Consider the following 24,663-nt stretch of genomic DNA (forward strand, 5'->3'; position numbering starts at 1 on the left):
CCATCTCTTATCACTTCCAGAACCCACTAGTCTGATGTGATCTCTACCCACTCCGATTAAAAAAAAAAAAGGGGAGGCGAACACCTATATCCTGTTCCCGGAAGTGGGTTGGCACACCTTCAGTGAGAGGCTAGAGGGCACCACTACCCAAGCCTGCGCCCCTTCTGGGCTGCCTGGGACGAAAGGACCGAGGCCTACTCAAAAGCTGAATCCTCTGGGAAGCTGCTCCTCTGTGAGTTGAAAGCGTCAAACTCCTGGCACAACCTCTCATGCCGAAGGAGCACAGCGTCTGCTTCGTATCCTCTGGCAAATGAGAAGCCTGGGCCTCTCTCCACTTATTGGCCATTTTTTCCACCCCACTCCCAAACAAGAGAGATCCCTTAAAGGGAAGTTTCATAAGATTAGACTTTGAAATTGTATTACCCGACCAATTCCTGAGCCATAGCTGATGCCTGGCCGCTATTACCAAAGCCACCCCTCTGGCCGAAGTTCGGACCAGGTCGCAGCCCGCATCCACCAAAAAGGCAGATGCCGGTTCCATCACTGCCCTGGAATTTACACCAGATTCACTGACTTCCTGAGAGAGAAGTAAACAAGAGCGAGCCACCAGGGAGCAACAAGAAGCTCTCTGTAAATTCACTGCCATCACTTCAAAGGCCTGCTTAAGGATGGCCTCAATTCTTCTATCTTGTGCATCCTTCTTTGCCGCTACCCCCCTTCTCCAGGGATAGTTGTCCACTTGGTAACTGCACACACAAGTACATTCACTTTTGGAAACCACAATTGCTAATCGCAGCCGGATCCAGGGAGGTACAGCCCTCCCAAGGTTCGTCCCCCTTTAAAATTAACTTCTGGGGCACCCCATTCAAGATCAATTCTTAAATAGCCTCCATAAATCGGTAAGAAACATGAAGCTTTATGCAAAGAAATCAAAATAGGATCTTTCTTTGGCTCAGACATGCAATCAGTCCCCGGTACCCCCAGCATCTTTAATGTCTGTGAAATCAGTTGGATTACTCATCTCTATGAAAGAAACACAATATAGTTCTATACGGCTCCAGGCCCGGAGGAATTTCCCCATCCTCCAGAGAGCAAGGATTGGCTTCATCATCCGTGCCAAATGGGTCCCTATTGGCATGACCCGCAGAAGGCCTAGATGTACTCAGACACTTACCGGATGCACCAGGCGAGCAAGAATCTGAAGCCTGTGATCCTGAATTGTTAAGATTGACCAGGGCCAATGACTACACCTGAAGAAAGGACTGCAGCCCTTAAAAAAATTCCACCCAAGAAAAGGCAGAGGGGTCAATGCCAAAACCAGGGGGCATCGGTCCTGCACCCTCTGAGCTACCTTACCTGCTGAAGAACTAGTTAGGGGAGCCCCAATTCCAGGCAAAACCTCTGTCAACCCGTTTTCCATTCCCATATCATGCTGGTAAGGATGTCCAGTGCCAATACCTCAAATATCTTTTTGAGATGCACCTCAAGGTTCCGGTTTTGTATATCCTTCAGAGCTGCGGCCCCAGCCTCAGGAACAGTCGTCCTCTTCGTGACTGCAGAGACGGAAGCATCCACCTTCGGATGCTCAAGAGTATCCTCGGGCAACAGATACTGCTTATCCATAGCTCTGCTCACCTTAAGGACAGTCTCCGGTGTGTCCCACTCTCTGACTACCAACTGTATGACCGACTTGTGAAAAAGAAAAAAGTTTTGGCTGGTCCCTGTAAGCCTGCCATGACAGGGTCCACTTCCTCCTGGTCAGACTCCTCATGAGGAGCAGATATTCCTAACTCCAGGACATGCGGAATCAGGGGGCCCAACTCTTCCTTTTGAAAAATGATGAAGCACCTTGGGATCATCACCTTCCAATGTCGGGACCTTTCGCGGTTCCTCAGTTAAATCCTGCATCCTACGAGTCCCAGGTGGCAATCCCTGATCAGACTCAGAGGAAGCTGTATAACGCTGCCACCTGCCTTAATAGCTTTTCCTTGTGGAAACTTTCCTAGCTGACAAACATCTTGGACTCTTGTTGACAACTGAAAGTGATTTAATACTCTCCTTTCAATCTCCAAGCAGTGAGATGAAGCGAGGAATGCATGGGGTGTAGCAGCATGCCTCCTTCCTGAGTCAGCAGATCCACGCTGTTCCCCAATGAGATAGAAGGCATGATGGGTAGTTGAAATAAATAGGCATATAAAGGTTGTCTTGGCCATGCTGGAGCAATAAGGATCATGTCTGCGACATTCGCAATGCATTACTGGATTGTCCGGGATATCAGCGGTATCTGTGGGTAAGCATAGTAGAGTCCCTCCGACCAAGGGATAAGGAATGCATCTTGTGCAAATCACTCCCGGCTCAGTAGACCGAGCAGAATGTTCAAACTTTCCTGTTGTGCATCATTGCACAGAGGTCCATGCATGGGAGGCCCCCATGCCGCAAAGAGATCATCCGCTACCTCCTGGTTGAGAGCCCATTCTGGTGGATGGAATATCCTGCTGAGACAGTCTGTTTTGGGGTTCACAATCCCTGGGAGATAGGTCGCTTGCAATGAGATGGAGCGTGCTTCTGCCAATTCCAGGATCTGAATCGCTTCATTACATAGGATCTAGGAACCTGACCCTCCTTCCTTGTTTATGTAAAACATGGCCACCTGGTTGTCTGTGTAGATCATGACGTTTCTTCCTCGAAGGTTGTCACAAAACGTATGTAGGGCATTCTTTATCGCTCTCCACTTTAGGTTTATTTGTTGGGCTCTCTCCGATGGTGTCCACATACCTTGTGTCTTTATGTGCCTTAAATGAGCTCCCCAACCTTGTTGTGGTGTCTGTGGTTAGAACTAGTTGGTGCGCCAGGTTGTGGAATGGAGCTCCCATAGTAAGGATTGGTGGGGAAAGCCACCATAAAACGTCCCTTCTCATAGCCCGCATCAGTGTTACCGTCTTGGACAATGATTGAGTAAACTGGGTCCATTGGGCCTTTAGCCCCCACTGCAGGCAGCGCATATGCAGTCGAGTGTTTGGCACCACATCTAATCACTGCCATGTGACCCAAAGGGTTAAAATTTGATGTGCAGATGGACATGCATAATTCTTCAATTGTGTGGTTAGAGTGCAAAAGGTTTGAGCCTTGATTCCCAACAGGAATGCTTTCCCTACAATGGTGTTTATACTGGCACCTATGAACTGAATTGTTTGTATTGGTTGAAGGCTGGATTTCTCGTAATTTATTATGAACCCTAGCCCTTCTAAGCAATTTATCGTGTTCATCAAGTGTCTGAAGAGTAGTCTCCTCTGATGCTACCAGAGGCCAATCATCCAGATAAGGGAAAAGCAAGTTTGCTTATCGTAAACTGTGTTTCCGTAGATAGCAGGATGAATTCGCCATGCTGTCTGGGAGCGTCGACGCGACCGGGAGTAGGCAGAGTTTCTCTCAGGTAGTGACACTACTGGTCATCTTCCCTTGCGAATCCGTTTCTCTCCTCATTCTCTTTGTAACCAAGCGAGGTGTATGGCAAGAAAAGTGTAGAGTAATAGTGGACTGTCATGGCTAATTCATCCTATCTATGGAAACACCGTTTACGGTAAGCAAACTTGCTTTTTCCCGTCGATAGCAGGGCTGAATTAGCCATTCTGTCTGGGAGTCACAAGCTCCCAGTTGTGTCCGTATAGGATGTACGTGAAGTTCTGGATGACAACCCTTGGTATAGTAGACAGCCCTAAGTAATGGTAATAGTTGACAAGACTGCTGTACCCAATGAAGCATCCGTAGCAGCTTGCTTGTCAATACATTAGTGTGATGTGAAGGTATGAAAAGAAGACCAAGTTGCTGCTTTGCAAATATCCATCAGGGGTACCTTTCGAAGGTGAGCAATTGAGGTTGCTTTCGCACGTATTTGATGCATTTTTGGTTTTCTGTTAAGCTTGGCAGAACGTTTTGTTGTAACAGAATTCTATACAATAGCACAACCAGTTCACTATGATTCTTTTAGAAACAGGTTGACCTGGGTTGTTTGGATTGAAGGAAAGGAACAACTGAGATAGTCTGGATGGAGAATGTGTTCTCCGTTTGTAATAAGCCAAAGCCCTTTTGCAGTCCAATGAGTGTAGGAGTTTGTCCCGGTCATTAAGATGAGGCTTTGGTTTGAAGATAGGCAACGCAATCGTTTGATTGAGATGAAACGGCGTAACCACCTTTGGGAGAAATATGATGGGTGGGGCCGCATAGTGACTTTGTCATGGTAAAATTCCAAATAAGAAGAACAGTGAACCAAGGCATGCAGTTCACGAACTCTTCGTGCAGATGTAATTGCAACAAGAAAAACTGCTTTCCAAGTGAAGTATTTAATGTGGCAGGAATCTAAAGACTCAAAGGGAGGAGCCATGAGTTGTTCTAGCACAACATTCAGATTCCATGGTACAGGTGGTTTCGTCATTGGTGGTTTTAAATGTAGCATGCCTCGCATGACTCTGGAGATGAGAGGATGATTAGAAATGGGGAGACCTTCATGACAGTGATGAAATGCTGCTATGGTGCTGATGTGTACCCGAATTGAAGCATATGCTAAACCGGAAAGGTAGAGCGTATGGAGGTATTCAAGCAGTTGGGCTGCTGTGGATGAGAAAGGATCTAATTGTCGAGGTGCACACCAGTCTGCAAAGAAGCACCATTTTCCTGCATAGCTACGTCTAGTAGAGGATTTCCTTGAGGCGATCAGTAGGTCCTCTAGATACCATGGGAGGCCTAAGTGAGTTAATATAGTCCTTTCAATCTCCATGTTATCAGATGGAGGGATTGGTGCATCGGGTGGAGGAGGGTGCCCCCTTCCTGAGTCAAAAGGCTTGGGTGATCTCCCAGTGGAATTGGTGGGCATATGGAGAGACGCATGAGATACGCATACCAAGGTTATCTTGGTCATGCCGAAGCTATGAGGATCAAGTCTGCTACGTCTTGGATGCATTTCTGGATTGTTCTGGAGATTAGCGGAATGGGGGGGAATAGGCGTACAGAAGGCCCGTTGTCCACGGAATGAGGAAGGCATGTGGAGTGTAACGAAGGTTGCTTGGGTAGATTGAGCAAAATATCTCCGTTTGTCGATTGGTTTGCGGGGCAAAGAGGTCGATTGTCGGGAAACCCCAGCGTTGAAAAATCAGAGCCACTTCCCAATTTTGGGTCCATTCGTGTGAATGGAATATTCTCCTTGAGCGATCCGCCGTGACATTGTCCAGGCCCGGCAGGTAAGTAGCTTGAAGCGTAATTCCCTTTGAGTTCGCCTACTGTAGTATTCGAAGTGCTTCCCAACAAAGTGTCCATGAACCTGGTCCTCCCTTCCTTATTTATGTAGAACATTGAAACCTGGTTGTCTGTGTATACCATGAGGCTTTTTCCCTTTATTTGTGGAGAGAAGATCTGTAAAGCTCTCCAGATTGCACGAAGTTCTAGGAGATTGGTTTGGAGCGTAGTTTCCCGGGTAGCCCAGTGATCTTGGGTTTTTAAGTCTAGAAAATGGGCTTCCCAACCCTTTCGGGACGCATCCGTTGTGAGGGTTAGTTGATGTGGAGGTAGCCGAAACGGTGCTCCCGAGGATAAGTTGATGGGAGACATCCATTGAATGTCCGTTCTCATTTGTTTGGTGATCTGTAAGTTGGAGGAGAGAGGTTGCAGAAACTGTGACCATTGATTCTTTAGGCCCCATTGAAGACGTCTCATGTGTAGCCTCGTGTAAGGAATGACATGGATAGCTGCTGCCATGTTGCCTAGGAGCTGAAGGACACGACATGTGGAGGTTTGCGCTTGCTTGTGCAACTTCTGAGCCAAGAAAGTGAGAGTGTGAATCCTCTCTTGTGGAAGGTAGGCTCTCACCTCCAATGGGTTGAGGAATGCTCCAATAAATTGTAGTGTTTAGGTCGGCTGTAGATTCGATTTCTCGTAATTTATGAGGAACCCCAATGACTGAAGACAATTTATAGTCTGGGTCGTGTGAGCTCGAAGGGTAGCAGGATCCAAAGTTACCAATAGCCAATCATCTAGGTAGGGAAAGATTTGGATTGATAATTTTCTGAGGTGAGCCACCACCACTGCTAAACATTTCATGAAAACCCTCGGGGCTGAATGGAGGCCAAAGGGTAGGACTCTGTATTGGTAGTGCTCCCTCAGAGCTTTGAAGCAAAGGTATCGCCATGACAAAGGGTGCATGGGTATATGGGAGTAAGCATCTTTCAGATCTACGGAACACAGCCAGTCTTTGGGTTGCAGGAGAGGTAGAAATGTTCTTTAGGGAGGTCATCTCGAATTTTTCCTTTTGAACGTATTTGTTGAGATTTCGTAAATCCAGGATTGGACGAAGGCCTCCGGATTTTTTTTGAATGAGAAAATAATGGGAATAGAACCTTTGGTTCTTCTGTGATGGAAGAAGTTTGTGAATGGATTTTTGGATGCAGAGATTGCTTATTTCTCTTTGAAGATAAGTAGAGTGGGATGATGTTTCTCGGAGACGAGGAACGTAAGGAACTCTTGGAGGGATAATGAAATTTAGAAGATAACCTTCCTTGATGATCTCCAACACTCAACGATCTGTCGTGATTGCTGTCCAATTGGCATAGAAGTGTAGTAGGCGGGGAAAGGAGGAGAGCTGACTGCTGCCTGGTCCCCGAGACGAGTCGCTAATTGCGGTGAGAAATATAAAAACTTTTACTCCTCGCCGAGGGAAGAGGGAGGCGCGGCTCGAGAGACCGCCCCGTTTGTGACGTCATCTATAAGGGCCCCCGGACCAGCATAAAAGTTGGGCCCTGCAGCGCGCAGATTGGGGAAAGGAGGAGAGCTGACTGCTGCCTGGTCCCCGAGACGAGTCGCTAATTGTGGTGAGAGATACAAAAACTTTTACTCCTCGCCGAGGGAGGAGGGAGGCGCAGCTCGAGAGTCCACCCCGTTTGTGACGTCATCTACAAGGGCCCCCGGACCAGCATAAAAGTTGGGCCCTGCGGCGTGCAGCCGCCGGTGCGCAGCCGAAGCCGCGCGCCAAAGGGGCGCGCCCCTGGTAAATTTTTTTTTCTTCTTTGGTTAATCCCAAATATTTTCTTGGTTAGTTTTCCTTCCCTTTAGAGATTATGGGAAGGCAATGTAAATCCAAGACTTGGACTTCCTCGCCAACAACACCAGCGTCTAGAATAGTAGGACCCATGGATAACCATATTATACATATGGGTGAGTCTGGTAAGGGACGGTGTAGAAGGGATTTCCCAGTTGGGGGTCTCCTTAAGTCCCAGGTCCCCACAACCCCCCTTACAACCTTTGAGTGAGGGTATTGGTGAAGTTATTATAGCTGAAAACCTTCAGTCAATGACCCAAGACCAAGTAGGAACTGGGATCATTGCGCAAGGGAATAGGCAATTGCCTAATGAAATAGAAAATGAGAGAACAACTGTTAGTGATAGTTTTGTGCCATATCCAATGGTAATACCTGATATAATTAATGAGAGTGAAGAAAACAATGTTGAACCAGAGAATGTAACCTTGTTAGATGTTTGGAGGCTATCTGCAAAAATTGACAAAAAATTGACTAAATCTGTGTCTCAAGTGCATGATTTTTCTCTCCAAGTGAGATCTAAATTTGAAGATTTAGAAAATAGGACTGTAAAATTAGAACAAGCAGCTGCAGTATTAACCCCGCAAGTAAATGTTTTGCATGCCACCAATACCTCTTTTATTAAGGATAATTTAATGCTACATAATCAAGTTGAATTATTGGAGAACGAGTTAAGATCGTTCAATTTAAGATTATTGAATTTTCCTAAAACTAGATTAATGTCAGCTACTGAATTATTCAATAAATATGTAGTTGAGATATTGTCTTTTGATAGATAAAATCCCAGTGTTATCAAGATTGTATTACCTTCCTACTAAAAGATTGCTCCAAGATCAAGAAGGGGTTACAGACATATTGAATAGTCCTGGAGTCTCCACGTTTTTGGAGGACTCCATGGAAAATGTTCATATGAGAGCCACATTGTTGGTATCTTTTTCTTTAAAGAAAGATAAGGATGTATTTTTTTTCAAAGTACTTCCAAACTAAGGACTTTATTTTTTGCGGGCAGAAAATTCAAATATTCCCGGATGTTTCACACGCTACACAAGCGCGTAGGAAACTATTTTTAAATTTGAAAAAACAGGTTCTCGAGCTGGGAGCCAGTTATTTCTTAGTTTCCCTGCAAATGTCAAGTAACCTTTCGGAATAATAAGTTTATTTTTACTGACCCCTCTCACTTGGAGCGATTCTTGAAAGACAAGACTCCTAAACAGTAAGAAAATTAAGTTAATAGGAGTAGGGTTGTATTAAATGTTAGACTTGCATCAGTCAGAATACTCCTCCTGTACCCCTAGATGTGGGCTAGGAAATAAAACATGTTATGTACTTATGTTTGAATTGTTAAAAAAAATTTCTGATAGTTCTTGGTTTATTGTATTTGTAACTAAATGTTATAACTCAATAAAATATAAATAAAAAAAAAAAAAAAAAGTGTAGTAGGCGACCATCGATGAATAGTGGTGGGGATGGCTCGGGGCGGCTCAAAAAGCCGGTGTTTGCTTTTGAGGTGCAGGAGTTCCTTGTTTTTGTGGACGCTGTTGGCGAGAATGTCCACATGACTGCTGAGATGGGGATTGATATCGCTGCTGAGGATAATTTTGTGGGCGATAAGGCTGGTAGGGCCTGAAAGTAGACCTCGGGTACGACCTCCTTCGAAAGGTAGGAAAAAATTTCTTATATGATGAATGAGAATCTGTGGGTGTTGTGAGCGCTAGCACCATAGTCTTTTGCTCTTTGAGATGTGCAATGGTTTCTGCAAACTTATCACCAAATAAGTTGTCTCCCATGCAGGGAATATCAGCCAACGTATCGTGCACGTCTTCTCTTATGGAACTAGCTCTCAACCAAGACATTCTGTGTGCTGCTATGACTATTGCAGACGAGCATGAGGAACATTCGAAAGACTCGTATACTGATCTTAGTAAATGTCGTAGCCCCTCCTCCATGTCAGTGAATGGTTGTGGCAAAGAGTCGTCAGGGGCTATGCAGAGAGGATGCAACTTTTGCAGAGTTTCAAACAAATACTGGATCATATAAAATTGATGGTGCTGAATCCTTGTGGAGAGCATAGAGGAATGATAAACTTTGCGTCGGAAATCATCCATGGATTTATGTTCCTTTCCTGGTGGAAAGTTAGCATGTAGTTTAGACCGCTTCGACTTAAGATAGAGCGGACTCCACACAATAGAATTATGAGGCAATTGCACAGAGTCATAAATGGTGGAACTTCGTATCCTATATTTCAAGTCAATCTTCCTGGATGCAGGTCCCGTAGAGAATGGTTTTTCCTATATCTTGTGTAAAACAGAGTTTAAAACTTCATGTGGGGGCAAAGCTGTGGGTTCCTGTGGCGTATTGGAAATTTTTTAAATGCCGAGAACCTCCGACCTGGGGTCTGGAATTGTTGCTGTTTCAATATTTAAGATATTCCCCACCTTTTCTATAAACTTTGAATAGGTCAGGTCTTCAGGTGGGGAATAGGGCTCTGGGAGGCCCTCAGGTGGCTTAGAAGCATGCCCGTAGATGAATTGGGCAAAGATGTTGACCTATCAGAAAGCGGGTTATCTGGACGTGCTGGGGTTGGAGACAACATCAGTGGAATTGGTTGTGAAGGACCAGGAGAAGCAGGCGGTGAAGGAGTCACCGGCCATGGATGAGTAGATTATAAATCTTGAAAAAATGTATTTAATGCTTGAGAGATCTGAAGCATTGCTTTAGAGGCGAGATGGGTCTGCGGCTGTAATGGAAGTGGTGTTTGTGGAAAAATTGATAGAAGAGGTTCAGTAATTGGTACCGAGGGTTTCTTGATTGTCTGCGGAGATGGTTGTGATGGAGGTGACTGTATTCCACTATGAGATGGTGATTCCCCACTCGACAGCGATACACCGCTAAGGGAAGGAGCTATAGATGAAGCACATTCAAAGGAGAGTTCAACTTCTACATCCAAATCTGGTCATGGTGCAATGGAGAGGAACAGTGTTTGAAGCATGTGCTTAGTTTTTTGTGCAGTCTTCCAAGGTTGAACCCCACTTGGAGGTGTTCCACGGCACGCCGATGCGCCATGGTGCGCCATGATGTTTCGGCGCATCATGCCTTGTTGTGCCATGCGCCAACCGCTTACGGTGCTTTGTGGAGGTAGGATCCACTGCGCCGTGCCTCCAGTGCTTCGAGCCGGGTTGCGCCAAGCTTTTTGTCAACACAAGGGGGGTGGCGGGAACAGAGCCCTGAATCCCGGCAGCCTCATGAGGGGATTTAGGAGGAAAAACCTCGACCCCTTTTAACGGCACTGGACACTTTCCTGACCTCGTCGACGCTTTATCCCCCATGCTCCAATGACGCAGTTCTTTTTTCGGGCCTCTTCTGTGTCTTCTCCGGTCCCAGAGAAGATTGAGTTGAGGGCGCTCTCAAACGTGCTATTCTGTCTGCATGTTGCCTCCGGGCCTGGGGAGACATCAACCAAAGTCCCTGCAGGAGGCCTGGTTGCGCTCTGGGCCCAGGCAAATGTAACAACATAATTTTGCCAATATTGGCAGTACTTAAACCTGATGGTTTAGGCGCCATACTGCTCAAAAAATTAGAGATCAAAAAATGAAAAGAAAAATCGCAAAAAATTTCTGACAAGGAGAGAGAGAAACCCCACATGCTATCGGCTCGAGGAAAAAAGAGACTGAGGAGAGAAACGGATTCGGGCGGGAAGATGACCACGCAGAAGCACAGAGTTAAAAACTTGACACTACCTGAGAGAAACTCCGCCTACTCCCGGTTGCGTCTATGCTCCCAGACAGCATGGCTAATTCAGCCCTGCTATCGACGGGAAACAGTTGAATCCCCTTCCTTCTCAGGTAGGCCACCACAACTGCTAAACATTTTGTAAATTCTTGGGGTGGATAAGAGTCCAAAAGGAAGAACTTTGTAATAGTAATGCCATGCACTGACCTGGAAACAGCCGGTGCCATGAAAAATGGTGTATTGATATGTGGGAGTAAGCATCTTTGAGATCCAGTGAGCACATCCAATCGTTGGGTTGCAGAAAAGGGAGAATGGATTTGAAGGATGTTATCTTGAACTTCTCTCTTTGAATTAATTTGTTGAGGGCTCATAAATATATATATATATATATATATATATATATAATTATCTGATCTTCATTTTCCTTCTTACTCCTAGTTATTGATTCCCTGTTACATGTAACTGCTTTTCTGCACCATTGTTCAAATTGTAAAGTTTATTGCACCCCTGTTTCTTGTGAACCAGCATGATGGGACTACTGTCTTGAATGTTGGTATATAAAAAAAACTTAAATAAAAAAAATTTAAATAAATAAATAAATCCAAAATTGAGCAGAGACCTCCCGATTTTTTAGGAATGAGCAAGTATTGGAAATAGAAAACTTGCTGTGCGGTGTGAAGGCACTGCTTGGATTGCCTGTTGTAGTAGCGAGTCCATTTCCGTTTACAATAATTGCGCTTGCATGCAGTCCCGCGTTGAAGGAACCAGGTGCGAGAAAGACTGATTCTTTTTGAAGTTCAATCTGTACCCCTTGCAGACAATGCTCAATACTCAATGATCTGATGCGATTGCTTTCCAAGAGTCGTAACACTTGGATATTCTGCCTCCCACCAATAGCAGTAGCCATAGCCGGGCCATCCTCAAAAACCTTGTTGCGGCTTCAAGTTGGTGCCTCTGTTGATGTCCCGTTGATCTATTCATGGGCTGTGACTGCTGCGACTGCTGCCTGGGCTGCTGGCATGCCAGTGGAAGGTAGGGTGTGTACATCCTGAAAGGGCACCTTTGGTAATATCACTTTTTGTAGGTTGAGTAATATTTCCTGGCAGAGAGTTGTTCTATCGGGGAAGCTAGGGACAAGACTGCCACGTTTCTGCTTCTTAAACTGGGATACTGTCACCTACAGCTTGTCCCCAAACAGGTAGTCTCCCTTACATGGAAGATCTGCCAACTTCTCATGGCTATCCTCACGTATGGCACTGGCCCTCAAGCCAGGCTATTCTTTGGGGTGCAATGGACACCACCATTGTACAGGCTGATGTTTCAAATGCCTCATACACCATGCAAAGGAGGTGGCACAATCCCTCCTCCAGTTCCAAAGGGATGAGGCAACACATAGTCCGTGTCAGACGTGAAATGCTGTTTGAGGGACCGTAGACACTCGTACAAGTATTGAGTGATATAGAATTGATGTTGAATCTTGGCATTCAACATTGCCACTTGGAAGGTTTTCCATCTGAACTTATCCAAGTAGTGGTTATCCGTGCCTGGTGGAGTGTACGAGTATAGCCTAGATTTTTTAAGACTTCTTCATGGCTGATTCTATAACTAAAGAAGCATGTGGCAGTTGCATGGTTTCATAGTATGGGGACTTCCTGTTAGAGAACTGAATGGAGGAGTTAGCAACCTGCTAGTGACTGACTGCTCGAGTAGCAATCTGTATGGAGAAGATGCTTGGTGGGAGGAGCAGTCAGTTAGGAGGAGCAATCTATAGAGAAGGCTCTGTGTGGCAGGCTCCTGAAGAGGGAGGAGTCAGCAATCTTGTAGTGTCTCAGATATCATCTTGCTAAGGAGTAGCAATCTGTAATGAATCTGATATAGTAGTGGTGGATCCCTGGGCCGATGGCAGATGACCACGCTCTCGGGAGGATACCCAAAGAAGGACCACCGGCTAGGCTGGAGTATGGAGACAGACACATTAGTACTTTTATTAGACAGGTATTTAGAAACCACCAGAGGTGGCAGTAGTGAGCTGATATGCCCGGCAGGGCTGTAGTCCCTCAGGTACTAGAACAACGATCCCAGGATGGCTGAGCTGTTGAAAAACTGTAGAAAGTGAGTAGGCAGAGTAGGCAGAGTTCATGAATAGAACTAGATGATAAAACTCATGTAAGGTCTCAAGTAAGCTCAGGAGCTGGAAAGGATTAGGCCTTCGAGGAGCGAGTACCTGGTTCCAGGGAAAGCTCTGAGAGAACGATGGTAACTCACATTTGTATGTAGCAGTAATAGCTTCCAGGCAGTAGAGAATCTTCAGAGTGTTCAGGAGCATGGGCCCTCGAGGAGCGAGTACCGGTTCCTATCTGTAATCTGAAAATAAAGAAAAGAGCGAGGCCCCCGAGGAGCAGGTACTTCTGATAAGTCCGAGGAGGCAGAGTAGCTTGGGAGGTGTAGCCGAAGCAATCCCCTTACCCTTGCTAACTCGATTTGTTAGCGTTTTCAAAGACCTTTAAATATTGGAAGCAGATGACGTCATCTCAGGGGTACACCCGAGGTTCGCGCCCTTGCTGGTACAAGAGTCAGGACGCACGCGCGCGCCCTAGGCATCAGGACAAGATGGTGGAGTTGCAGCGTCGAGCCAGTCCGGGAACGCCAGAGGGAGACGGCATGGAGACACCATGGCAGCCAGCCGTCCATCAGACCCGGAGGTAAAGAGGGCGGAGTGAGAGCGTCGAGCAGCGACGGATGCAACACTTCCTCATCCAGAACTTAAGGTCAGTTTTCCTAGACGTTGCTGGTCTTGTCCATTACTGCATCCAGAACTGCATGGGAGGGCAAGGCTGTAGGCTCAGCTGGAATTTCCGATCTTGGGTCTGGCACCTTTTTGGTTTTGATCTTCAAAAGTGTCCCTACCTTCTCAAACAGAGTAGGCCAGGTCTTCTGGGAGCGAAGACTGTTCCAGTGGCTCCTCCAGTGGATCCAACGAGATTCCTGTGGAGACCCCGGTGAAGTTGGAGGGGAGTCTCTAGGCTCAGAGTCTGGTCGTGGTAAGAACTGTGGATGGGGGTCCACTGTCTCATCCCGTGGGCTATAATCCCGTGGGGGGGGGGGGGAGAGAATATCCCTTGCAAGAGAGAATTCTTCCATCGAGGGGCTGGATGTTTGACGCCCTTGCTTGCCATTCTCTAGAGATGTGAAAAAAGTGCTCAGAATTGAGAAATTTGAGACATTGTTTGGGAAGCTAGTTCTCCCTCTCTAGGGATCTGCTGCCTCCTCTGTGGCTTCTGGGCAGTGGGTGAGATTCCTTCCTGCCCTTTGTCCAGGGTGGACTTAGCCCTTCTGGTTGGAGGAGGCACTGTATCTAAGAGGATAGCAGAATAGGTCCTTATTAAGTACAGTTGGATTCTCATCCCTGTTCAGTCTGTCCCTCTTTGCAGGGGCTCCTGTAATTGAGGCAAGTGCCTTTTCTTCTTTGATACAGAAGACATCCAAATAGACTCTCTGGGATGAGGCAGAGGCTCCCACTGAGAAATGCTCATCTGTGATGGACATAACTTTGCCACATTGGCAATATTTGAATCCCGGTGACTTGGGTGCCATGGTAGCACTTAAAAGGGCTAGTTGGGTGATTCAATCAGATGAAAAATCTTTCCGAGGAGACGAGAGAAGAACTCTGTGTGCAGCTAGCAGGGCAGAAGAAAAGAGACTGAGGAGAAAAGCAAGTTTGCTTACCGTAAACGGTGTTTCCGTAGGTAGCAGGATGAATCAGCCATGCTGTCTTGGGCTGTCCATCAGGCCCGGAAAGGCGGAGCTTGTCAAAGCTATCACACAGAGTTCAACTCTGTGCGGCTGCGCGTGGATTCCCATGCAGGAAAAGCAGATTCTCCTTAGTCTGTAATATATAGTAGCCGTATGCCTTTGATGTCTTTTGTTGTAAGTTGCTGTCCAGGGAGGTGGGCGGGTCAGCATGGCTGATTCATCCTGCTATCTACAGAAACACCGTTTACGGTAAGCAAACTTGCTTTTTCCCGTCGATAGCAGGGCTGAATTAGCCATGCTGTCATGGGAGTCCTAAGCTCCACACCACACTGAATTAATTAAATATTGTCTCATTCTTCCGTCAGTGTGATGAAATTAGTGACAGTCGACTCTGTTACTCTGTGGACAATGTTTGTAGAATAATGCTTCCCAGTTTGGCATCCTCCGCAGTCTGTTGGTCTAAACAGTAATGGGAAGTGAAAGTGTGAAGAGAGGCCCATGTGGCAGCTTTACAAATGTCCAGTGGAGCCACGTGTCGAAAATGGGCCAATGAAGTTGCCACTGCACGGGTTTGATGAGCCGTGGGTAGGGAAGATAGTTTGCACTGTTGTTTTTCATAACAGAATTGGATACATTGGATGATCCAGCTAGAAATCGTACGTTTTGCTACTGGAAGACCTGGAGCACTGGGGTTGAATGAGACGAAAAGCTGAGATCTGGTTTGCGAGTTGCTTCGTTGCTTATAGTAAGCCAATGCTCTTTTACAGTCTAAGGTGTGTAGTAGTTTCTCGCGTTTGTTACGATGTGGCTTTTGCAGAACATTGGAAGTTCAATAGATTGATTGAGATGGAATTGGGAAATAACTTTCAGTAAGAAAGTAGGATGAGTACGCAAAAGTACCTTATTGTGGTAAAATTGAAGATATGGGCTATAATGCACTAACGCCTGTAATTCACTGACTTGTCGAGCTGACGTGATCGCTGTTAAAGGAATTTAATATGCGCAGAGTCCACTGGCTCAAATGGTGGTAACATTAGTTGTTCTAGCACGAGACTGAGATTCCAGGGTACTGGCGGTTTAGAGACCGGTGGTCGGAGATGGCAAAGACCCCTAATGAATCTAGACACTGAAGGGTGTGAGATGGATTGACCTTTATACAGTCTGTGAAAAGTCGCGATGGCACTAAGGTGAACTCTAACTGAGGCAGTAGCGAACCCTGCGGCATATAAGGAGTGCAGATAATCTAATAGCTTTTCCGGTGCACATGTGAGGGGGGGGGGTCTATGCCCTTGGAACCGCACCAAGTTGCATACCTTTTCCATTTGAATTGATAACTGCGTCTGGTAGAAGGTTTTCTGGATTCCAACATTATGTCTTGGACTGTGATGGAGAATCCCTGCTCAGATAACAGGACCCATTCAACCTCCAAGCTGTTTGATGCAGAGACAAGTGGAACGGGTGAAGAAGTGTCCCTTGCTCTTAGGAAAGTAGGTCTTCCCGCTGTGGTAGTCGTAGCAGTGTATCTATTAATAACTGCAGAAGGTGTGTGTACCATGATTGATGCAGGTGCCACTAAGATTAGTTGGGCCTTGTCCTGCATGCAGTTTTGTAGAGTACGAGTGATAAGTGGAATCAGTGGAAACGCATACATTAGTGGCTCTGTCCATGGTAGAAGAAAAGCATCTTGAGCGTCTCTGTATGGGCTAGGCCACACTGAGCAAAAGCGATCCGCTTTCCGGTTGACCTCGGTGGCGAAGAGGTCTATCGAGGGTGTGCCCCACCTGTGGAAGAGATTTTTGGCCACTTCGTGATGGAGAGACCATTTGCGGGGGTGGAACACTTGACTCAGCCTGTCCGCTTGAGTGTTGGTGATGCCGGGAAGATAAGTGGCTTGTAACAGAATTGAGTGACTGTTGGCCCACTGGAAGATGGTGAGGGCTTCCTTGCACAGGATCCAGGAGCCCGACCCTCCTTGCTTGTTGATGTAGAACATAGCCACTTGATTGTCTGTGTATACCATGACTCTGTGGCCCTGAAGGTGAGAAACAAAGGTTCGAAGGACGTACCTTATTGCCCGTAGTTCTAGGAAGTTGATTTGGTAGGACTGCTCTTATATGGTCCATTGACCATATAAGAGTATTTGGTAAACACCCGAGGTGCAGTCGAGAGACCAAAGGGGAGTACCCTGTATTGGAAGTGTTGGCTGTTGACTTGGAAAGACAGGTATTGCCAGGAGGAAGGGTGCATTGGAATATGAGTGTAAGTTCCTGGATGTAATAAATGATTGCTTCATGGAGCAATTGGTTCAGGAACCAACAAGAGAGGGAGCTATTTTAGATTTAATTCTTAGTGGAACGCAAGATTTGGTGAGAGAGGTAACTGTGGTGGGGCCACTTGGCAACAGTGATCATAACATGATCAAATTTAAACTAATAACTGGAAGGGGGACAATAAGTATATCGGCAGCTCTAACACTAAACTTTCAAAAGGAAAACTTTGATAAAATGAGGAAAATAGTTAGAAAAAAGCTGAAAGGTGCAGCTGCAAAGGTTAAAAGTGTTCAACAGGCTTGGACATTGTTTAAAAATACAATCCTAGAGGCGCAGTCCATATGTATTCCACGCATTAAGAAAGGTGGAAGGAAGGCAAAATGATTACAGTCATGGTTAAAAGGTGAGGTGAAAGAGGCTATTTTAGCCAAAAAAAATCCTTCAAAAATTGGAAGAAGGATCCATCTGAAGAAAATAGGATACAACCTAAGCATTGTCAAGTTAAGTATAAACATTGATAAGACAGGCGAAGAGAGAATTTGAAATGAAGTTGGCCAGAGAGGCAAAAACTCATAATAAAACCTTTTTTAAATATATCTGAAGCAAGAAACCTGTGAGGGAGTCGGTTGGACCATTAGATGACAGAGGGGTTAAAGGGGCTCTTAGGGAAGATAAGACCATTGCAGAAAGACTAAATGAAATCTTTGCTTCCCTGTTTACTAATGAGGATGTTGGGGAGATACCAGTTCCGGAGATGATTTTCAGGGGTGATGAGTCAGATGAACTGAACGAAATCACTGTGAACCTGGAAGATGTGGTAGGCCAGATTGACAAACTAAAAAGTACAAATCATCTGGACCAGATGGTATGCATCCTAGGGTACTGAAGGAACTCAAAAATGAAATTTCTGATCTATTAGTTAAAATTTGTAACCTATCATTAAAATCATCCAATGTACCTGAAGACTGTAGGGTGGTCAATGTAACCCCAATATTTAAAAAAGGTTCCAGGGGCGATCCAGGTAACTATAGACCAGTGAGCCTAACTTCAGTGCTAGGAAAAATAGTGGAAACTATTCTCAAGATCAAAATCGTAGAGCATATAGAAAGATATGATTTAATGGAACACAGTCAACACGGATTTACCCAAGGGAAGTCTTGCCTAACAAATCTGCTTCATTTTTTTGAAGGGGTAATAAACATGTGGATAAAGGTGAATCAGTAGATGTAGTGTATTTGGATTTTCAGAAGGCATTTGACAAAGTCCCTCATGAGAGGCTTCTACGAAAACTAAAAAGTCATGGGATAGGAGGCGATGTCCTTTCGTGGATTACAAACTGGTTAAAAGACAATAAACAGAGTAGGATTAAATGGTCAATTTTCTCAGTGGAAAAGGGTAAACAGTGGAGTGCCTCTGGGATCTGTACTTGGACCGGTGCTTTTCAATATATATATAATAATGATCTGGAAAGGAATACGACGAGGGAGGTTATCAAATTTGCGGATGATACAAAATTGTTCAGAGTAGTTAAATCACAAGCAGACTGATACATTACAGGAGGACCTTGGAAGACTGGGCATCCAAATGGCAGATTAAATTTAATGTGGACAAGTGCAAGGTGTTGCATATAGGGAAAAATTACCCTTGCTGTAGTTACACGATGTTAGGTTCCATATTAGGAGCTGCCACCTAGGGAAAAGGTCTAGGCATCATAGTGGATAATACTTTAAAATCGTCGGCTCAGTGTGCTGCAGCGGTCAAAAAAGCAAACAGAATGTTAGGAATTATTAGGAAGGGAATGGTTAATAAAACGGAAAATGTCATAATGCCTCTATATCGCTCCATGGTGAGACCGCACCTTGAATACTGTGTACAATTCTGGTCGCCGCATCTCAAAAAAGATATAGTTGCGATGGAGAAGGTACAGAGAAGGGCAACCAAAATGATAAAGGGGATGGAACAGCTCCCCTATGAGGAAAGGCTGAAGAGGTTAGGGCTGTTCAGCTTGGAGAAGAGACGACTGAGGGGGGGATATGATAGAGGTCTTTAAGATCATGAGAGGTCTTGAACGAGTAGATGTGACTCGGTTATTTACACTTTCAAATAATAGAAGGACTAGGGGGCATTCCATGAAGTTAGCAAGTAGCACATTTAAGACTAAGCAGAGAAAATTCTTTTTCATTCAACGCACAATAAAGCTCTGGAATTTGTTGCCAGAGGATGTGGTTAGTGCAGTTAGTGTAGCTGGGTTCAAAAAAGGTTTGGATAAGATCTTGGAGGAGAAGTCCATTAACGGCTATTAATTAAGTTTACTTAGGGAATAGCCACTGCTATTAATTGCATCAGTAGCATGGGATCTTCTTAGTGTTTGGATAATTGCCAGGTTCTTGTGGCCTGGTTTGGCCTCTGTTGGAAACAGGATGCTGGGCTTGATGGACCCTTGGTCTGATCTAGCATGGCAATTTCTTATGTTCTTATAGAACACATCCAAGCATTGGGTTGGATAAGAGGTAATATGGCCTTGAGTGATATCATCTTGAACTTTTCCGTGACTATGTATTTGTTGAGGTCTCGGAGGTCCAGGATGGGACGTAGATCCACCGACTTCTTGGGTATGATGAAGTAAGGGGAGTAGAACCCCGTATGCTGTTGGGAAGGTGGAAGTTATTAAATCGCCTTTTGTTGTAACAGTAGGGAGATCTCTCTTTCCAACCGAGAGAGGTTGGATTTGGTCCCTCTGGACGTTAAGTGTGGAAGCGGAGGTAGGGATGGAAAGGGAATCCGGTAGCCGAGGTGGACTATGTCCAGTACCCACTGATTTGTGGTGATGGCTTGCCAGTGTTAAATGTGCGACTGGATGCCTCCTGCGAATACCTGTGTGGATGGTGGCGTGGTTGTTGTTAAAAGACTGCGCCGGCTTGTTAGAGGTGGCTGGCTGTTGGGGTTGGGTCCGTTGCAGTCTAGAACGACCTCTTCTATTTTGGGAGGATTGATTCTGTTGCTTCGGTTGAGTTTGATATGGAACTGGTCGGTGTGCGGCATATGGCGAAAGGCGCGTCTCTGGAAAGGTTGTCTCCTGGGAGGGGCGTAATATCTGCGTGCCGAAGGTGCAGTAAGTGACCAAACCGCCACCGACAATTCCTTTAGTTGGGCTACGGTCTCCTGGAACCTGGTGCCGAACAAATTGTCCCCTTTACATGGTAAGTTGGCTAACTTGTCGTGGACATCTTCCCTGATGGAACTCACTCGAAGCCAGGCAAGGCGACGTGCTGCAATTGCTGCAGCCGAAGTGCGCGACGAGGCTTCAAATCCTTCATAAACTGTTCTCAACATATGATGGGTGGCTTCCTCTAGGTCTCTGATGAGGTCCGAGGCATTGGAATCTGGTTCTGTAGGCTGGGAGGTGTCCTTCACCCGTTGGATCAACTCATAGATGTATTGTACAATATAGAATTGATGATGGTTGATCCTGGTCGCCAGCATGGAAGATTGGAAGGCCCTTTTTGCAAACTCATCCAAGGAGTGCAGGTCTCTTCCCGGTGGGGGGGGGGGGGGGGGGGGGGGGGGTGGGGCTGTGGAATGAAGTTTGGATTTTTTGTCTTTAGTCATCGCCGATTCCACCAGAATTGATGCATGGGGTAATTGCGGTGAAGCATAGTAAGGGGACTGTTGCATTTTGTATTTTAGATCCGTTTTTCTAGACACCACGGGTAACGTGAAGGGTGTCTCCCAAGATTTGTCCAGAACTCTGTTTAGGACGTCATGTGCTGGAAGGGCAGTGGGCTCCGCTGGGAGGTCAAAAATTTTTAAGAGGCCTAATGTCTCGGCTCGCGGATCTGGCACCTTCTGGAGTTGTATGTTGAGCGCTTTTCCCACCGTATCCAAGAACTTGGGATACGTTAAGTCCTCCGGGGGGTTGGGGGGGGGGGGAAGTAGGGTTCCACTGGCCCTTCTCCTGGGTCGGACGGGTATCCCGTGGAGGAATCGGGCGATGTAGTTGGATCCCCCGGAGAGACTGGCCGTGTGATTTGGTCCAGCAAGGGTGGTAACCTAGGCGGTGATTTGGCCCCTGGAGAAGGTAATCTGGACCGTGCAGGAGACTTGTGAGTCGAGGGCGGTGGAGATCGTTCACCGCTGTCTGGGGAAGAAGCTGGCATGTTAAAGGAGGCTTGCATCACCTCATAAAACCCCGCTAGAGCCAAGGACAGACTCATAAAAGCCTCCTTTGTTTGAAGAGGTATCGGAGGGCGAGGTGAGGCCAAGGACCACTGTGGTGGTAATGCCGCTGCGAGGATGTCTGAGTCTGGCGGCGGTGTGTGGTACAGGGGTACCCGAGATTCCGTAAGCAATCTGGATTTTTTCGATAGAGGTTCTTGCAGTGATCCTCTGGTGGATCTGTGTAACACCGAGGAAAGGTCCAGAATACCTGTAGGGATGGTGAAGAGGATCCCGAGGATATGGGTGTTATCGGTGGGGGGCCATCTCCCTCAGATGGTGAAGAGGAACCTGAGAAGCCCTGTTCACTGGTGGACGCCCCGTGTGCTTTGGTTGCCGTATCCATCAACCTATAGGCAATTTTCAGTCCTGATGTCGAAGGCTGCATCGACGGCGCCGCAATGAGACGTACCGGGGATGATCTGTGTGGCCTCTCCCGTGATTGCGATGTGCTTCGCGGGTGTTCTATAATCGCTTCTCGTGTGTCGTCGGTGGATGGCCTTGACCGGTCTTGGGTTCTCTCGTAGGCGTTGCCTTGGAGCTGCTCTTTTGCGTCTGCATCGCGCCATGTGCCTGCGTCGACATAGCGGGTGCTCCGTGTACCGACTTTGCTGAAGAGGGTGCGCCGTGCGTCCGCGTCAAGGATGCGCCATGCGGTTGCGCCGTCGATGCACCGTGCGATGGTGATGAAGTTGCGCCCTTCGACGCCTTTGCGCCGTGCGCCTTGACCGAAGCCTCGGTCCCTAGCGCCCACTTCCGACGTTTTTGGCCTTCCGACGCCGATGGGAGCATCTCGACTCTGTCGGTCGACGCGTTTCAGGTCCCTGCTTCGAGGCATGTTGTGCGTAAGTTTGAGCCTTCTGTCGGCGCTCCGTGTGGATGGTGCTGACTCTAGCGACGACGCTCAATGCATCTGCGGGGGCATTGGGCAGGCAGCCCCGGGGACAATCGGGCCTCAGAGGGTGGGGTGTAGGAGCCCTTTCTCTGCCCTATGAGCGCCATCATCTTTTCGTGCCTTTGCCGGCATGCTCTTGGGGACATTTTCCCACAATGTTGGCAGGCCTGCATCAAGTGGTCTGGTCCCAGACACCGATAGCAGTGGTCATGTCCATCCGTGATGGACAGGACCTTGCCGCAGGGGCACGGCTTGAAGCCCGAGGGTCGCCCCTCTTCCTTCTTACCGCAGTCTTTCATCCTAAGTCGATTTTTTTTTTTTTTTAAGTTTTTGCGTTTTGAAGAAGTTTTGCTGAGGTCTGAAGCTCCGCGTGCGATCCCATGCGCAGAAAAACGGACTGATTCCAGCGGGGGAACTCACGCGCAGCCTCAGAGCAAAGCTCTGACATCACTTAGAAGCTCCGCCTCCTGGGCCTGATTGGCAGTTCCCATGACAGCATGGCTAATTCAGCCCTGCTATCGTCGGGAAACATCTACCCCTCGACATACACACAATATAAAAATTAAATGGGGTCGATGGCCCAACCACAAGATCCACTCAACCCAGGACTAAATATAATATCCCCCAATTTAGCAGACAAAAATTAAGTGGACTCTGCGGCCCACCCCTTTAATACACTCAAAACCAACGCACCTAACTTCATGGCGCAGGCAGCAGCATCATAACCCCAGCCAACACACACAAAAGTTAAAGTGGCTCACTGGCCCAATCAAAACCCTACCCCTTACACATGATAACATTTCAACAAGCTCAATAGCCCCTCCCCAACACACTAAGCTCCCGACTCAAGGAATCCTCCCCCCCAACATATTCCCCGTACTAAACCCATCACCCACTCCAAATTACCTTACTAAACTCGTCCCCCGCTGCAAGGCACCTCTTCACAATCATTAACCCCCACACGCAAGATTCCCTCACCCACTCCCTCAAGACCATCCCATTCAAGGAACCCCAGCAGCACACCCTCTAACCTCTCCACTCAGCAGCCCCTTATACAATAAGCCCCCATTCAAAGCCTCCCCAACAATTAACCCTAACTCGTATTCAAAGCCTCCCCAATCCCTGCCAAGGGTCTCCTACTAATCTTCCCACCTGCTCCAAACCTCCCCTATTCAAAAAAAACAAAAACCCTCCCACATGTCCCCTCACTAACTTACCCCACCTCCACCCACTTAAATTCTCCCTCTGTGCTACCGTCACATCTGAAACACACACTGAAGCCACCCCTGATCCCATACTAGTTTCCCCCAACACCAGAGAACGCCCAAAGCGTATCCCTCTAATAGTGAAGCCTTCAAATTTTAAAAAGGAGAAATGCAACCTCGTTTCTACCTCGATGGTGAGGAAATCCAAAATGCCGGCGGCTGAAGTCTTATCAGTATTATGGCCTCCTCACGTTGCGAGCGTTAGCGCTGCATGACGTCAGTCGGTGCTATTTTGGATTTCCTCACCAAAGAGGCGGGAACGAGACGGAGTTGTTGTGTTTTTTTTTTAAGTCCCACTTATCGGAGGGGGCAAGCCTTCGGGGAGATGATGGCGTAATGAAAGTATCCGAGGTGAGGGTAAGTGTCTGGGGCATTGGGAGATTTCCTTGCATGAAGTGGGTCAGGGCGTGCGGGCTTCTTGAGTGGGGAAACTAGTTGTCGGGAGATGGGGCGGGGGGTTAGGAAGGGTGACTGAGTTCGGGGCTGGGGCACCCAGCTCCGGTATCCTGGGTCTAGGGTTCTGCGCTTCAGGGAAGCCAGCCTTGGTGAGGTCCTTCCTCGGGGAGTGCCCAGCCTATGGAGTGGGGTTTTGGGCCGGGGGGAGGAATCCCCAAGCATGAGTAGAAAACCAAGATGGAAACAAGCATTAATTTAATACTTGCTGGTATATATTGGTAGCTGTTTTTTCTTTTTTATTCCTTAGTGGATGTGGTTTTCTGATATAAAATACAAGATAGAACTGCTTGACCGACCATGCTGTCGGAAGATGTTGGGCGATCTAGGCGGTAGTAAGCTGTGAAGGTATAAACTGAAGACCAAGTTGCAGCCTTGCATATTTCTTCCATTGGAACATTTTTTAGATGGGCGATAGAAGATGCCTTTTTCCGGAGTTGGTGTGCTGAAACTGATCGGGATAGAGGAGTCTGTGATGAACTATGGCAGAATTGAATACAGTTTGAGATCCAGTTAGATATAATTCTTTTGGAAACTGCAATCCCAAATGAGTTAGGGTTGAAAAATATAAATAATTGCGAAGATTTGCAAAAGCTCTGAGTTCTTTGCTTGTAATACGCTAATACTCTTTTGCAGTCTAGAGTATGGAGTTGAGACTCCTTTTTGTTAGCATGTGGCTTAGGGAAAAATATTGGTAGTGTAATGCTCTGATTTATATGGAAAATTTAAATTACTTTAGGTAGAAACTTTGGATGTGTTCTCTTTATCATGAAAAAATTAGGTAGGGAGAATAGTTAACCAAAGTGAGGAGTTCGCTCACTCTGCGAGCTGAGGTTATTGTGACTAGAAAAACTACCTTCCAACGGCGCGATCCAGTAAGGCCGCGGTAAAAACAGTGAGGTAGTGTCAGGCGCACCCTTCCTCCCCGCACGCACAGTTCTCTTCACTAACTCCCCGATACTCTCCTCTAATCGCATGCAAATGCATGCCGCGGCTGTGAAG

At 46.8% G+C, this 24,663-nt stretch overlaps 1 protein-coding gene and 1 long non-coding RNA gene across 3 annotated transcripts in view; one reads left to right on the forward strand and one right to left on the reverse strand.

Annotated features, from left to right (window-relative positions):
* Positions 1-23,433, reverse strand: part of MAJIN (membrane anchored junction protein) — a 165,046-nt gene extending 141,613 nt beyond the window's left edge. For both annotated transcript variants that reach the window (XM_029613450.1, XM_029613452.1), the window contains exon 1: positions 23,336-23,433. The gene's annotated coding sequence lies outside the window, so the exon portion shown is untranslated. The remainder of the gene's footprint in view (positions 1-23,335) is intronic.
* An 82-nt stretch (positions 23,434-23,515) lies between these two features.
* LOC115098026 overlaps positions 23,516-24,663 on the forward strand; it is an 81,467-nt gene continuing 80,319 nt past the window's right edge. The window contains exon 1 of the long non-coding RNA XR_003858393.1: positions 23,516-23,565. This is a non-coding gene — a long non-coding RNA (uncharacterized LOC115098026). The remainder of the gene's footprint in view (positions 23,566-24,663) is intronic.

The sequence above is a fragment of the Rhinatrema bivittatum genome, chromosome 8, assembly GCF_901001135.1.
Source record: "Rhinatrema bivittatum chromosome 8, aRhiBiv1.1, whole genome shotgun sequence".
Lineage (NCBI taxonomy): Eukaryota > Metazoa > Chordata > Amphibia > Gymnophiona > Rhinatrematidae > Rhinatrema > Rhinatrema bivittatum.